The sequence below is a fragment of the Galleria mellonella genome, unplaced genomic scaffold (assembly GCF_026898425.1).
Source record: "Galleria mellonella isolate WM207_F2 unplaced genomic scaffold, CSIRO_AGI_GalMel_v1 utg32, whole genome shotgun sequence".
Classification (NCBI taxonomy): Eukaryota; Metazoa; Arthropoda; class Insecta; order Lepidoptera; family Pyralidae; genus Galleria; species Galleria mellonella.
In genome coordinates this window covers 3770858-3788271 of record NW_026442075.1, presented here as the reverse complement: position 1 = coordinate 3788271, position 17414 = coordinate 3770858, and the positions used below count along the sequence as shown (strand labels likewise).

The window sequence follows — 17414 nt, the reverse complement described above, 5'->3', positions numbered from 1 at the left end:
GGCCGACCTAATAAGGTATGTATTAGTAATGGGGTTGTTAATTCCTATTACTACCAATCTTTTTTACCACATCAGCAACTTTTTTTTTTAATGTGTGAAAATGAAATGGTAACTTACGTCTACGCTATCAGTATACGCTAGCGGGGCACCAGTGATAGATGAGGGGGTGGGGGGGGGGGGGAAGGGATTGTTATTAATGAGGTTTAACTGGCCCATTGCCAGCAATACACCCTTATCAGGTCGATCTCCACGTGATTCCTCTGGAAACCATTTACTTTGAATTTACCATGGTAAATTCTAGCGGAAATCGTCACGATGGGCTAACTGGCCTGCTTTATTCATCACCCACCTGCGCTATCGGGATACGCTGGCACACCAGTGAAGGGTGATAGATGAGAATGAAAACAGGCCTATCATGATGAATTCATCAGGAATTAACCATGATAGTTTCCAGGGGGAATCGCGAGGAGGTTGACCTGGTTGGGTTTATGGCTAGCAATGGGATTCTCAGTCTCCATCACTAACAATCCGTCCCCCCCCCCCCCCCCATAGCAAATGATTAGGTAATTTTGAAATGAGACAACTTTTAAAAATGTAAGTAGCAATAAGCTTCTTCGAAGAGCATATATCATAACGGTTGGGTTAATGAACGTGCATTACCCGCAGACTAGTATCATCAAGAGAAACCAGCTGAAACTGGTGCGGTCCGCCCACAGCCGCCGCCGCCCGGTTGCAATGACCATCAGCATGACGCTTAAAATGTTTGCTCAACGTCCCTTTTTTGTCTTCGCTGTTAGTTCCTTATACGGAGTTACAAATTTTTTATACGTATAGACGTCTGTCTGTTTGAATTGTTAGTACCACTTTGTCAAGGTTGAACCTTCTATAGACTCCATTACGGAATATATCAAAGACTTTAAGTAGATACTATTACATTTACTAACGTGTACATTGGTCGTATATAGTATCTACTAAAAGTTTAAATATTTTTGCCTTTAAATATTTAATTGAATTTAAATACATTTGATACGGAAAGTGGCTTTCAGTTCTATTTTAAATATTTTCAGCTCTCTTTGAGAGCGTTGTAAGTTAGTAATGTATCACCTATTACGTTTTGTAAAGCCCGACGCGACGAAAATCATGAGTTTGAATCTGGCTGATACTATAAAACTTAATATAACTGGTGACCGGTGACAACGGTAGGCTCGCTTCTATTGGAGTCCACATGCTGGACAAAGTATAGTCCTACCCCATATAAACCCATTAGCATATTTTATTTTTGTCACCTTTTTAACGATATACTGTATACTGTTTGAATGTTACGTGAAAATTGTAAATTTTCTTCTATTATTTTTGTATTTTAGAAATTATGTATATATAAGTCGAGGGACTAGTTTAGAATTAGTAGCTAAACTAACAGTTACTTACTCGACTTGTAACCTAAAACTTAAAAATCATAAAGAAAAAAATTATAGAACTTTAGAGTACTACCATAGCATAAAATAACATTTTTTTTGAGTGATGTAGTGGATCACATTAGAAAATTTCAAGATAGAATAATTTTAAAAATGTTTGCTTGATATTGTCTAATTTGTTTAGTAGGCGCTATAATCTATTTATTATATCACATAATTAGCCGTATTTATGAGTAAGGGAGGCCGGGTGTACCGTGCTCTCTCCAGTATTTTGTTTATATTAGGCTTATTGCTTTTAATAATATGTTAAACTATCTATTAATAACTTGAGACTATGTATTGAAAGAGAGTCATTCAAAAAAGGAACAGAATACTTTATTTAAATATAGCTACATGATTCAAGGTGATTTTTTTAAGAATGGAGATAGAATGATAACCCCACTTGCGCTATTGTATACGCTGTTTGGCTCATCTTGGTGAATTCAACAAGAATTGGCCATGATGGTCTCCAGGAGAACCGTGTGGATGTCGATCTGATAAGGTGTTTTGTTAGCAGTGGAAACTAAAATCCCCAATACTAACAAATCCTTCTCAATTCAAGGGGACTTGAGAAGTTGGAGTAAGAATTCTAACTTCTGAAGTCATTTTGAATAATTTTCAAAGTGACTTCAGAAGTTAATAAATAATAATAATAATACATATTAATCGTGCATACCTGATAAATAATACAAGATTAATTTTAAACCCCAATTTTGTTCTCTCCTCAATTTCTTCTTCATTATATTAGAAACTGTGAAAAAATACCTTCAATTTATTCATAGACAATATATCTAGTTATAATTATTTGATACTCAAAAACTTCTCTTTTTGATAAATCAAGAAAGTGTTTGTTTTTTTTTTATACCACTGAGATGACAAACAAACAAATATTGATATGTTCGTATTTTTAAAATTACCTATACCATAAGAATAATGAGGTCATAAGACCTAATTATTCTTATGTGTATAAGCCTGTACACACAAATTGGGATAAAATCTCTTTTGTCTCATATGTATTATATTATTTTGATTCATGAATGAATAATCAATAAAATGAAGTAGCGTCACAGAGACACACGTGTCATCAATTTGTGACGTTAATGATTGTGTATTTCCCGCTAATGATGTGCGAGAATCGAATCGCTCAACTACTTATAGAAAGAATTATTGAAGAATAGGAATTAGAACAATAAGAAGAAGAACAAGAATAAAAAGCATAAGAACTAGAACTATTGCTCGGCGCTTCTTTGTGGTAGAATCCGAAATGATGATAGGTATTTGCAGAACAAACAAAGTGACCGATTAGTAGTCCGTAGTAGTTTAGAACGTAGATTAACTACGCATACTAGATGTAAATATTAGATAAATGTAAGAATCTCAACAGATAATTTATTATTTTAAAGTTAAAACATCATGCAACTCTGTTGGTTATGATGTCTTTTTTTATCTAGTGTGTTAGAATATATATATATATATATATATATATATATATATATATATATATATATATATATATATATATATATATATATATATATATAATGTGACTTATATATATATATATATTTTTTAAGCATGAATGAATTGATTACATGAATGCAACAATGAGCTTCCATTTAGTTTCCATTTCCATTAATATTCTTGAGTATGTATTGATTTAGTTGTTATTTTTTCATTTGTAAATTGGACGAGTGTATTATTATTTTTTTTAATATAAACATTGGACGTCTACAAAACAATGTATTTAAATATGTTTGTTAAAGTTTCTTATACTCATTTGACAAATGAACGTGCAAGTTTTTTAATTAATAATAACGGAACGACAACTACAATTACAACTTTGTACGCTTGCTTTATCGTTATACGCTGGCGGGATACCAGTGAGAGGCGGATAGGCGAGGATGAAATGAAGTCAGTTAGCCAATCGTAATTAATTCAGCAGAATTACTCAGGATTCCATTCCATTGTAGAGATCGTCTGGAGTTCACCTGACAGATTACCTATACTATTAGCCTGTTTGTACAGGGGCTCAATTTTTTGGCGTTGTTTCTTTGGGAAATTGTTCAATTTCATTGAAAGAACATTCCTTGATTTTGATTTTGTTCTATACAGTTCGCTATCAATTGCAAAAATTGGTAAACCACTCCGTCCAATTAAAAATCTATTCAGTTTTTATTTAGTAAATGCTCAAATGTTTAATAATTATGTAGATATTTTGATTCATTATGTAGCTTATGGCAGCTTAGTGATAATTATATAAAAAAAAAAAAACTATCTAGCTTTTACCGGCAATTATGTACGCGTGCATTGTGTAAGTGACCAATGAAATATAACATTTTTAGATGGCGTATCAATATAAAATATATTTATAGAACCAGATTTTAAATTCGACCTTCAGAACAACAAATGAAAACCGCGTCCAATTTGGTGTAGTAGTTTCTGCATATTAATAGTTCATCTTTAAAAAAAAATAAAAAAATGCGAAATTTGTTAGAAGGCACTAATATCTAAAAGTACAGTTCGGATTTTAAAAATTCTTTTTAGATTGATAGCTTATCTCTTGAAGGATATATACACAAATTATTGATTATTCAACATCATGACACAACTACAGGCGATGTCATAGGATTCAGCTACTTTTAAAGAATCATTTAAATATCTTTATAAGCATTTATTATAATCGTACATGACATATACCTACACCCATCTTATCCGGAAAAAATCTTGTTAAATCTACTCGAAATTGTAAGTCACCAGTATCTAGTAGTAAGAATCTTATAGATGATATCCGGTTTTATTCTGTATGTTTTGATAGTGAAATAGATATAAATAAAATATATAAATAATATATATAGAAATAGTAAAGTAAATACACAACTTGAAAGAAAAAGCTTTTAAAATGGTTTTACAAACCAACACGTTGTATTCTAACAACATAAAATACATTTTATGATTCGTATCATATAAACCTCTTGTTCTAATGTGGGGCTTTATAGATGTAAATGGATGTACGATCTTGTTTTATATTAGATTCAGTATACTGTATACTGTGAGCTCCAATGTAAATATTATTTTGGATTTACTAAAATAAACAAAGAGCATCGAATGAAATAAGCATTAGCTGATGTTTCCGATAGCGAAGCGGTGCATTGAGTCGCTGCTGAAATCTTGTGAAAACTAGAATGTATAATTATTAATTAAAAGTTTGTAAGGGCGAGTGTTTATAAAGATTATAGGAGTCCCGTGAATGCCTCCGCGCGGACAGTACGCATCCGCGGCTATCGCCGAAAGGATCGTATCGAGCGATTCGCACGTATCGCTAATACAGTAGAATATTTTAATTTAATTTGTGACGAGCAATGTTTTAACTGAAATTTAATGTAGTTAAAGTAAAATCTAAAAATTTTTTTTTTGTGTAAAATTAAACATTAAATATTTCTACTAAGTGACCGTGAAATTATGTTCTTAGTGATATAAAACTTGTTTAACGAGGTGAGTGATTCTTTTATTTGTGTAGATATATCAGCTGTAATTTATCTAAATATTTTTTTATCTTGAGCGTATCAGATATAATGCTTAAAATTAATATATTAATTGCCATCTTAGTTGCATTTGAATTTTTATGCTTCGATTCTTATTTTTATTATTATTAAAAATTTAATGTAACTATTAGGTGAATATAAATATTTATTATAGATTGTGAAATTAGATAAATACATATTAATTATAAATTACTTATTAATTTATTGCTGTTTAAATTTTTCCAGTTCAAAATATTATAAAAAATATAATAAAATATTTTCGCCTGTATATTAAATATGGTTAATAAAGTGATCGCGTAAAAAATCCCCAATATTAAAACATATCAATAATTTTTGTAGGCCTAATTATAGGTATTTATTTTAAATTGGATTCAATAGAACGTTTTATTTCATATTTTATAGTGAAAACATTATCCAAAAGACTTTTATTCTATTAACACTGAATATTTTTTACTAATATTATTACTGTAAAGGTTTGTAGACAACAATAATATTTCTTTTAAGTGATTATGTTCAGACAATTATTACTTAATTTTTTTCCTAATGTTCGCGGGCATAGTAGGTATATTAAATATAGCTTAAGTACAATGAGATAATTTCTTTATACGTGAACGAAGGTACGTTAGGTACTTACCTAAATATATAATGAATATAAATTAAAAATGTTTTATTGTAAATATTCACTTCTAGCGATGCGCCCCCGGCTTTGTACGGATAAGATAAGATAAATTAATATTTTATATTAGTTTTAATGGGTACACAATTGTAATTAAATCGCGTAGAGATCGTTAATTTTTTGAAATAATATATTTAACTCGCTAATAATATAGTTTTCTACAGGTGACAAGTATTTTAAAATTGATTAAGTAGTTTTCGAGTTTATTTATTACAAACAAACAAAAAATCAAATATTTCCTCTTTACAAGATATTAGTATAGATAGATTAGTCTCATCCCACAACTTTGCCTTCGTAAGACAACTAGTAGAGAAGTTTTTCGAATAAAGCTATTCTATGTGTTAAATATGATGTTCGTCTATTTGTGTACCAAATTTTATTCTAATTTGTTCAGCGTAAGTATAAAAGACATTAAAATATATAAAGATACAAACATCTTTATAAAGTTTTATTAAATATTAAGAACATTTTAAATTCTTACTTTATCTCAGTCGCATATTATTTATAGTCGTACAATTTCAGTAAATTTATACATGTATGTTATATGAGATTACAATCATAAAGAATATATATATCTTTTTTTAAATCTTTTGTTTCAACATAGATTTACTAGTAACTTTGTAACTAAAATAATAAATAAATAATCGAATTAATGTAATTTAGAATGCGAGTTAACGATAGAAGGTAATAGAGGACCTTCTGTAATTTTACTGGGTCGCCTTCACCCAGGTACAATTTCGAGAGCATTTTCCTGGTTTAAAATTATACCATTTTAATATTTACTCAGACGATCTAAGTATAAACTCGTTCATTATAGATACAAGTTAACTAACCATTTATTCAATTACATAATAGTGGTTCAAGTATATTTTTTTATATTTTATTAACATTTTTACATTGCAATTGACAAATATTTTTTTTACATTACAATTGGATCAACTTTAATAAAAGACATAATTTTTCTATTAATTTATATGTTAATATATTCAGTATTATTTTTCATTTCAATCCTACATAATTACTTGTAGGTAAAATAATCTAATCAGAATTTGGAAAAGATTAATAATAATTAATTAGTCAAGAATAAATAAATGGTAAAATAAGAACAAATATCTTAAGAAATTTTAATGGGAAGTTACCAAAAGTGCATACACGTTTTTTAGTTGGCAATCTGCCTGATTAATATTAATAAAATCCCGTGCCACAATATTCGTTCACGCTAATTTTTAAAAACGCTTAACGCGATTTTAATAAATTTCTGTGGATATATACCGTTTGTTTTGTTAAAGGCTATAAAGGTACTTTTTATACTTATTATTCTGATGAGAAAAATGGCCTTCTTAGGTGGCGGTAGATGCAAAACGTTTGTCGGGTTAGCCGATATAATATAAACAAACATATATATATATATATATATATATATATATATATATATATATATATATATATATATATATATATATATATATATATATATATATATATATATATATATATATATATATTGATGTAATTTTTTGTTGTGACAATTTAATAACTTATTCAACATAATATAAATTTTTTATTGTGGTAAAATATCTAATTCTCATGGGAGAAAGCTCAAGGTTACTTTAAAAATATATAAATAACAAAATTCTATACAAAATCGACTAAGCAATTGCTAGTCTGTTATTGACGTATCAAAAAATAGTTTTCATACTTTTATGATACATTATGAGTAGAAGCTAAGAATATACAAATAGAAAGAAAAGTTTTTATTACATATATCAAATGGGCAAATGCGTGTTCGGATTTAAAAGCTTCTGAACGTAGAGCAATACATTTGTCTATAAATTATTTATTTAACTAAGGAGATGAATGGAGAGCCTATGACGGAGAGGAGCATCTTTATTTACAGTTAATGGTATTCATTAGATAGTGAATAGAAGCTTGTATGTATCAGGAAATATTTGAAAACACGTGTTCTGAAGTAAGAATCGTATGCCATGGAACGCCTGTAAACTTCATACACCATTTAAAGGGAAAAATAATGGATACCTTGCTATCCTCCACACACGTATTTAACAAAATCATGTCATCATGAAGATATTATTAAGAGAATAAAGTCTGTTTTGGTGCCATCTATACCTCTTTTGTTGTTATTATGGACACTTTTTTATAACACTTAGAATGCCAAACAAGCTAACGGTCGACCTGATGGAAAGCGATAACCGTCGCTTATAGACATGAACATCATCATGGATGTCACATAATACTCTGAAATAAGAACAGCAATACGTGAGAAGTACCATGGGTATCACCATAATACCTTTCACGCGTTGCTATTCGTGATGACTACGGTGTTATGCATGCTGTAATTTTACTGTCATATCCCACTCTTCACTCTGAAACATAGGCATACAAGAACTGCTTCCAATGGCGAACACATCAGTCACCTTCGGTTTGCCGATGATATAGTAATCATGGCGGAATCCCTGGAGGACTTGAATACTATGCTCAATGACTTCAATGATGTTTCTCAACAGGTAGGTCTTAAGATGAACATGGATAAAACTAAAATCATGTCTAACGTCCATATCATATCTATACCAATTATGATTGAGGACACTACGTTTGAAGTTGTCAGTATATATGGGACAACTTGTCCGACTATGTAAGTCCAAGTTCGACCAAGAGGTCAACCAACGAATCCAACTCGGCTAGGCAGCGTTCGGAAAACTACACCATATCTTCTCATCCAAAATACCTGAAAGTTTGAAGATGAAGGTCTTTAACCAGTGCGTGTTGCCAGTAATGATAACTATTTTTTTAGCAATATACCCTATTAGGTCGACCTCCACGCGGTTCTCTCTGGAAACTACCGTGGTTAAAGTTAAATTTGTCACGATGGGCCCACTCACCTGATTTCATCCTCACCTATCGTTATTCACTGGTTCCTCGCCAGTGTATACAGATAGTACAGGTGGACTCACTAATTCATTTTCACAAATAAAAAAATTCGAAACATGGTCCTATGCAAAAGTTCTCATATGCAAAAGCTTCAAATAACTTAGCAAGTTATGGAAAATGCTAGCTTGGAGTTTCCGTAACAGAATCCGAAATAAAGATGTTTGTAAAAGAACCAAAGTCATCGACATAGCCCGAAGGATAATTAAGCTGAAAGGAAGAAAGAAAGGAAGAAAGGTTCTTGAGTGGTGACCCCGTAAAGGCAAACGCAGTGTAGAATAACCCTCCATTAGATGAAGTGGCGACCTCAAATGCATTGCAGTGGATGCAGATGGCTCAGGACCATTCCTTATGACAGTCTATGGAGTAGACCTATGTTCAGCAAGAAGTAGACGATGGCTGAGATGATCATTATTATTACTAGAGTTTAATTAAATAAATACTCAACAAACGGGTTCTTAAATAATTACAGACAATGTTAAAAGCGATTAGTAAGCAATTTAATATGGGTAGATGGTCACACTATCTACTTTTTTACAATTAACTTAAATATAGCAATTAATATATAACCTCTGCCAATCCTATATAATTTTTCTACAATATAACGAATTTGTTTTTAAATGCATATCAATGGAATAGTAATTCCACCTGCGTCTTTAGTTTACGTCGGTGGGGAACCGCTGAGGAATGGTAGGGTCAATTGGCTCATGTGACGAACTCATCAGGATTTAACCGTGATGGTTTTCAAGGAAAACCGCTTGGAGCTTGATTTATAACGTCAATCCTCTTTCTCCCGAAGAGGTCATATGGATTTATTATGTACAATTATTAAGTTTATACCTAAAGGTATGAGCATAGAATTTTAAATCACTCTATGGCAGTAAATTCAGTATCAGTAGATAGATAGAACCACACTGCTCGTCAATCTTTTGGCAGAAAGAGTTTTATTAACTAGTTATTTTATAAGGCCTTGACTGTCCACTGCTGAACATAGCCTCCCTAATAAGGGGGGGTTTGCCAATAATTGCCACACTTGGCAGGCGAGTTGGCAACCGCAGTTTGACTTTCAATTATATTTTAAGAGGGACGCTGTCGCCCATCCCTCCACCATAAGCTCCGTTAGTCCCCTCTTACGATACCCATAAGTAAGGAAGGGTTGGCCTATGCTATGCCGGGACCTGCACGTCTAGTAAACTAGTAAATAATCTTTACTGTAATGTTGTGTGTAATTATGCAAAATTCCCGTAACCAGGTTGAATGAGTGATTCATGGCGGGATGTTATAACACGTACAACTGACGTGCAAGAGCGTACTCACTATAAATACCTTCAATTGCTTATTTATTCATTCGATGACGACTTTTCAAAATTACCGCATCATTGCTTTCTAGAAAATCCTATAGTTAATATCAAATAGATTTTGAGTTTTTCTTAATAAAAACAAACTCCGTAAATGGATTCGACATTTTGTGTACTTGTCGTGATGGTACAAAATCGATTTATTGAAACCAAACATTTCACAAAAATTCCTTTCTATTTTTATTACTTTTTCTATCGTACTGTCCACTGATGAACATAAACCATCGTTTTTAAGAGGGACACTGCTGCCCATTCCTCGCCTTCTCTTAGTCGGCTCTTACGACACCCACGGGAAAGGAAAGGGTGGCCTATTTTATGTACATTTTTTTTACATAAATTTTATATATTATGAAAATCGAAACGAATAATTGGAATTCAAGCAGGTTTAGTTTTAGCTCATTAAAGCTTATTTATGGTAAGAAATTGAATACAAAGCAAAATAGATGCAGTTCCAAAATCTGTCTATAGTCTTTTTTATGACGTTAATGTTATAACTTTGTTCTAAATAATTATTTGGGACGATGCTCTAAATTATATGTTATTAATATAAATCTATGCTTCAGGTTAAGAATGACGAAGTTACAAGTTATAGTGGATGCTATAGGACGTTCATAAAAAAGTAGAATGGAAATTTTTACTAGCCAATATATTTTTATAGTAATGTGTATTAAAGTGCTTATATAAATGGTAAGTAGAAGGCTACAGGAGAGATTTACTCGACATAAATTGAGCTATTTCCACTAAAGCTACCCATCTGAGCACTTAAACAATATTTGGGTAGGTACTTCTTGTCACCGCAGGCGATGGCATTTAGCGGAACAATGTTGATTACCGGAATAGGTAGGTATAAACGGTATATATCTAACTAAAGACTAATACAGCTTGTATAGTGTGGGCAGTATATTATTATCTCTGATATAGATTTTCATTTTATTTGAGGAATATTTTTTTAAATGACATAATAAATCAATTTGTATTAAATAAATGCATATAAAATTTATTATCGGTTGTTGGTTGTTCAATTGTACCTATAATATATAGATAAAAATTATTGAAGTAGTATAAATTATACAAGTTATGTACCTGACTGAATTAATCACGAAATATTAATTTAAAAATCAGGGCTGGTCGATATATATTTTGGAAATAAATAAAACTATATGTTCCATATTTCTTGGTGAACAAAATATATTTTCTGATAGGTCTCTATTAGCTAATCATTATATATGTAGTAACAGAAAGCTATTGATTGGCAGTAGTGCAGAATAACTGTGGCTTAATATCACCTAACATAGGTCATCATCATCACCTTCCTGCTCTTATCCCGAAAGTCTAGAGTCAGCGTAGTATGTTTTAATTCATATTGTTTTCTCAGTGTGTTTATTTCTTGTAATTGTTTGTATCTATAGTAAGTTTATTGTAATCTTTTGGAGGAAACAATAATAGTACATTACTGCAGTGGCCAGCAACTGAGGCATTGACTGACGAACGTGCAAATGTGGGCCGAGGCGTAGCCGAGGCACACATACGTGAATCCATCAATGCCTAGTTGTGGCCAAGGCTTGTATAGTACTTTTCTCAAACAATGCGCGAAAATAAAAAACACAATTTTACTTTTTAAGTTCAATGACGAATAACAAACAATAATAATTTTTCACGCGCCATAATGTATCTTTGTTTTTTTTTTCAATAAACAGCTTTCTATTTTCAAGCCAGTTAGAAATTTAAATAAAACATTTTATTAGTTACCTCCTTTGTAGCCGTGTTTTGAAGTAAAAGGCCATTCCATTTTTAAATTACAGGACAGATATAAGTTTACATAGTAATTTATCTGGCCGCAAAACACGACATATATGGATTTTCATACAACTTTTGCCGGCCGTTGCCCGCATATAGGTATCTGGCCAGTACGGCAATTTTGATTTATCTCGAAGAAGATTGTTAAAATAATGCTCACATTTCCAAGCATGTTTGAGAAAAGAGTATTTATCTATCGATCGATATGATACAAGGTTTTGGCTTTTTATGTTATAACCGACCGCTCTGCCTGACGTCAACCTTCCTTGGGAGTAAAATATAAAATAAGTATATTTTTATAAAACACTTATACCATATATGCATTTAAATACCTTCCTATACATATATAAATACTATACTTATATTAGTTACGTTTATATATCTATACAGATGATACCTACTGCTACATAGAGCTTCTATTACTAGATTAGTTTGCAAGTACAAGGGGAGCGCCGCTCCTTAATTCGCTTTCGATTAGCGAACACCAATTGTCAAGAAAACGATATTTATTTTAACTTAGATTGATACATAACGTTTAAAACGTCACATATACCATTAAAAAAAAGATTCTTAAATATAATTTATATGAGCATGTTACGCGACATGTTAGGAAGCATTAATTTTGATATTCTTTTTATACTGTGTATACTTCCATGTTGTTATCATACTAATTTTGTTTCTATTGAAGTTAATTTTATTATATGGAACAAAATTATAAATTATACCGTAAAAAAACCTCGACAAATAAGTTTCACTTTTTTTATAAACAATAATATCATAATGGGTTAGATATTATACGATATGGAATTGCAGGAACTATCCTTAATCGATATATGTATAATAACAAATACTATTTTATTTTTTAATTCGAAGTTTTGAGGCAGGCCAATGCTCCTAAGTATCTAAGAGTCCACTTTACTTGTTGCACGGATGGCATTCAACAGGTGAGACCACCCTAGACCACCTGTTGGCTAAAATGACGATTACAATAAACGAAGCCCGCTTTGTGAAATTGAAAAGTTACGTTTTTAATGTACGTACATAAAGTGTAAAGAATTACTAATTAATTGTTTTTTCAATAATTCTTTTTCTTATTTTCTGTCGATAAAAATACTAAAGATGTTCATAGTAAAAATACTAACAATTCTGAAAAAATATAATAAGAACTGTCGAATGCTAATTAGTAAGTGATAGTTTATCAGAGTCTCTACGACTATGTCTGTAGACAAAGGCATAATGTATCCTGTTGTATGTGTACTTTTAAGTTTGTGTATGTTTATGTATGTATTTGTTTATGTATATATATATATATGTATATACATATATATGTATATATCTTTGTATATATTTGTTTATATATAATAGTACTAATATAATAGTGCGCCACCTACCCTTTATTTTTCTTTGTTTTCTCAACGTTCTCTACCCAAAGGTTGTCTGGAAGAGATTGCTTAGCGATAAGGCCGCCTTTTGTATCATTTCTTATTACAGTTAAATGTGTTTACTATTTTATAAATGGTGCAATAAAGTGTACATAAATTAATAAATAAATAAGTCTAACATAGTATGACATACGAATACCTGCTTAGGTTATTACTAAACACTACTAGGTACTTTATTGATTTTGAACCCTTTCTTTCTGAATTGTCCTCCTCTTCCGTCTTTCTTACTTATTTATAAAAGTAGCATTGCTTACTCGTAATAACATTGGTTTATAAATTACTTTTCAAGTATAAACTCAGTATCCAGAAATAGTTTTGTCTATTTAAATGCAAATTCTTGAATGAATTAATCTTTTTTTTTTAAACAAGGACATTTGATTTGGCCTTTACTGCTCGTATTAAGTAGATGCGGCGTATATTTTCCTTTTATGGCAAGTTTTGGCTGACGTATCGTCATCAAAGTCATTGTGGAAAGGTCAAAATATTCGTTCTAAACATAAGTAAGTAACACAATGGTTTATGGTCAAATGACACTGAAATGATATTTCAGTGTATAGTACACGTTAGATAATGATCTTAAATGGCGATGATGAGGTATTATTTACTTTTCACGCTGTAACATGGTATAATTGTGATTGTGTATGATGACCTTTTTGATATAATCTAAGCTTAACAGTTTATTTATTTAATGATAGACAATTGTTTCAATCTTTAGTGTAGAGTTTCACAATTTTATCAGTATGGAGTTGAATATTTTATTTTTCATTGTCAATGGCTTTTCAGATTTATCTGTACGCAATATGGTAATAATATAGGATTAATAGATAAATATCTATAAGAGTAATAATCTAAATTACCACTGTTACTTGTGCATAACACACACACACACACATACCAAACAATATATATATATATATATATATATATATATATATATATATATATATATATATATATATATATATATATATATATATATATATATATATATATATATATATATGCAGCTACAGTTTGTCTTTGTTAAAATTTTATAACCTTTAGTAGGTAAGACATAGGTATGTTAATACCATTTTAAATATTATCCGAAAGGCTAAGCAGTTACATATTCTAGATATTAAAAAACAGGCTCTATACCATAATGTTTTAATATATATTATGGCAATTCTTTAACTCTAAGCAGCCAGTACTTCTAGTAGAAATCAGAAACTCTACACTTTTTTACGTCGAATTTATTTCTATCATTGACACAAAAAATATTACATAAAACAATTTAAAAATATTACAACAATATATTTTTGTAAGCGAATTAAACTTATAAGTAATCTATTTTCTTTTATAAGAGACATAAGTTAGTTGCATAAGATTTCAATTACAGATTAAGGATCATACAACCCACCATTAAGTTCCATCTAAACCATCTGGATGAGTGACGATCATCCGCCGTGCGTTTTTCAAGGTACTTTCTTCCACGCTCGACCACGCTTTAGCTTATTTCCGAACCGACACGATATCGTAACCTTCAAGAAAAGGGCATATTTCTTTTTAAAAGACCGGCCGCACACTTGCAATTCTTCCGGTGTTGCGAGTTTAGATGATTTGTATCTTCCTCGCCCCCCCCCCCATGTACAAATAAAGGGATACTTGCGAGTTTCTATCAACTAAGTCTACTTGAAAACTTCAAATTTTCTCATTGTTTATTACACTTGCATCAACTTTTTTAAATTCTGTCGTCTAAATGCAGATATTGGCAGTTCATATTCATGTATGTATTAGATATATGATCTCTTTCAAAAATGGAAAGATTTATGGGTATTTACTAAATCACTACTCACTACGGAATGCGGATTGGTGAGTGGCAAAAAGATTCTTTTTTTTTTTTTTTTTTTTTAACTCATAAACGAGTCATCGACTCACCGAATCTCAAAAAAATATCCACCACGAATGATCATAATTAATATTGCATAACCTCGAATAGACGCCGATTTTGATTCAAATAGATACCCTTCTGAGTTCTATGAATGAAACTGAACGTATATTTTGTGGAAGAGTGACCTTGTCATTTTCCATATCTAAACAGTATAATTACATTGTGACCATGATCCTCTTCAATAGAACGCTCTTGAAACAGCACTTTATATTATTTTGTAAACTGATAATGTGTATAACATTACAGCAAAATAATAAACTATCGAGCATATTGACTTGTAAAATAACATAATTATTCCTAAACTTAGATTCTTTTAACCATACACATCAGATTTTTATGCCATCGTTTAGTTTAGGAAGTAGTTTCAGCCGAGAAGAACTAATAAGAAACTCGATATTACACCTTTTAAGTCAGTCTGCATGTTAATATGCATAATGTTAACATTATTTTATTCATTTAAATGTCTAAAACATTGAATATAATGAAAATCTTGCACGTGATTAACTAAAGACCATAATTTTTAATCACTCTGTCAATATCAAACCTAAGAATTACGCAAACAATACTGAACTATTATCTATCTTGCATTTCAAGAGAGTACACATAAGCCAATAATAGAACTCTTGAAGGTACCCTTTTAGCGTCGTTTTTCACGTTGTCAAAAGTCTTGTTTACGTACTATGAATATCAAATGATGTGTTTTTTTATTTACAATATAATGTTAACACAAAATATATATCATAATTATCTTACGTTATCTCTGTAGTTAATATAATAATAATAATAATACTTTATTATCCAGACTACAATGCGGTCCAATTTTGTTAGTAACAATTTTCTTACAAACTATGTTAGTAAAAAAAAAGAAAAACAAATTGATTTAATTAAGCAATTCACCCAGATGTGACCCAGCCGACTAGATCAGCATCTGAATGAAATGCCCAATCATAGGCGAGTTATATTTCTCGCCTATTACTTTATGAATTAAGAATTATCTGAAACAAGAAAGCTATAGATATTCTAAACTGCAAGAAATTATAAGGCAAAATTTTGCTAAATTAATACAAGAGGTACGACAAAAAGATCCAGTTCCATACAACCTAATATAGGTATTCTAATTTTAAAAAGGCTGAAGACTATATTATTTTTATGCTAATATCAAGTATAAAACTGGTTCTTATAACAAAGTAATTTCGAGAGAAGGTTAAAATATAAGCGTTTGTAAACATTGAGGATGAACATGGATTCAATTCCTATTCTATGAAAATATAACGATGCATTGAAATTGCTCGAATTAAACATACACAGATAATGCCTTTTCAATCTTTTTAAATAAAAAGTTTGGCGAAAAATGTATTTATTCAGACATATGTTTTTGAAGCTACGAATATACGTTAGACAGTTGATACTATCGTAACCTTTAGACCTGAGCCAATACAGCCCTTTTCCTCCTAAATCAATGATAAGGTAACAAGTAGAGCGAACGTTATGTTAGTTTATCCGTCACATTTTTAATTTCTTTTTATTATGTCGTTTTTTCATTTCCCATTATATTTCTTTTTTGTGACTTTGTATATGTGTATATTATCGATATCTGAAAGATTATGTTAGACCCATATTAATTTAATCACCTTTTAAAATTTGCTGTTTTCTTTTGGAAGCGGTATGATGAGTTAACAAATTAGCACTCACAAATGTATATGACTCATTTATATGACTCATATCGTCCTAACCTGAAACATAATATTACCTGTGATCTGGAGTCGCAAGGGATGCGTAGCGGTAGTAGCTGAACAAAGGATCTTAAGATACGAAGAAGAGAAGGACTGTTAATAAGGGAAATTAACGGTTCCGTTACTAATTACCTGCCCTCGATTCCTGATTATGTCGGATTTTAAATGGAAGCACATCTTTGGAAACCATTGTGGCAAATTCCTGATAAATTCGTCACGACATACCAATTCGGATTTATTTTATCTTCATCTATCATATCTCCCTGGTATATCGTCTGCGCAACATAGGCGGGTCACCATTTCAATAAATCCGTTTCGATTTTCCTTATAGTCTCTCCTTTAACCAAAGGTTGTCTGTAAGAGACTGTCTTAGCGATAAGATCTATATATAATAAAATGTAGATCTATATTTATATTACTATATTTTACTTGAATTATTCAATTGTCGTTGTATATTTTTGTTTCTGGTGCAATAAAGAATTAAATATATAAATAAATAGTAAAAAAACTCTTATATTATCGTTTTTAAAGATGAT

General features: G+C 30.7%; 1 protein-coding gene across 1 annotated transcript in view; it reads left to right on the top strand.

Annotated features, from left to right (window-relative positions):
- Positions 1 to 4677: 4677 nt before the first annotated feature.
- The window catches only part of LOC113510638 (bumetanide-sensitive sodium-(potassium)-chloride cotransporter), a 48570-nt gene continuing 35833 nt past the window's right edge, over positions 4678 to 17414 (top strand). The window contains exon 1 of the mRNA XM_026894107.3: positions 4678 to 4946. The gene's annotated coding sequence lies outside the window, so the exon portion shown is untranslated. The remainder of the gene's footprint in view (positions 4947 to 17414) is intronic.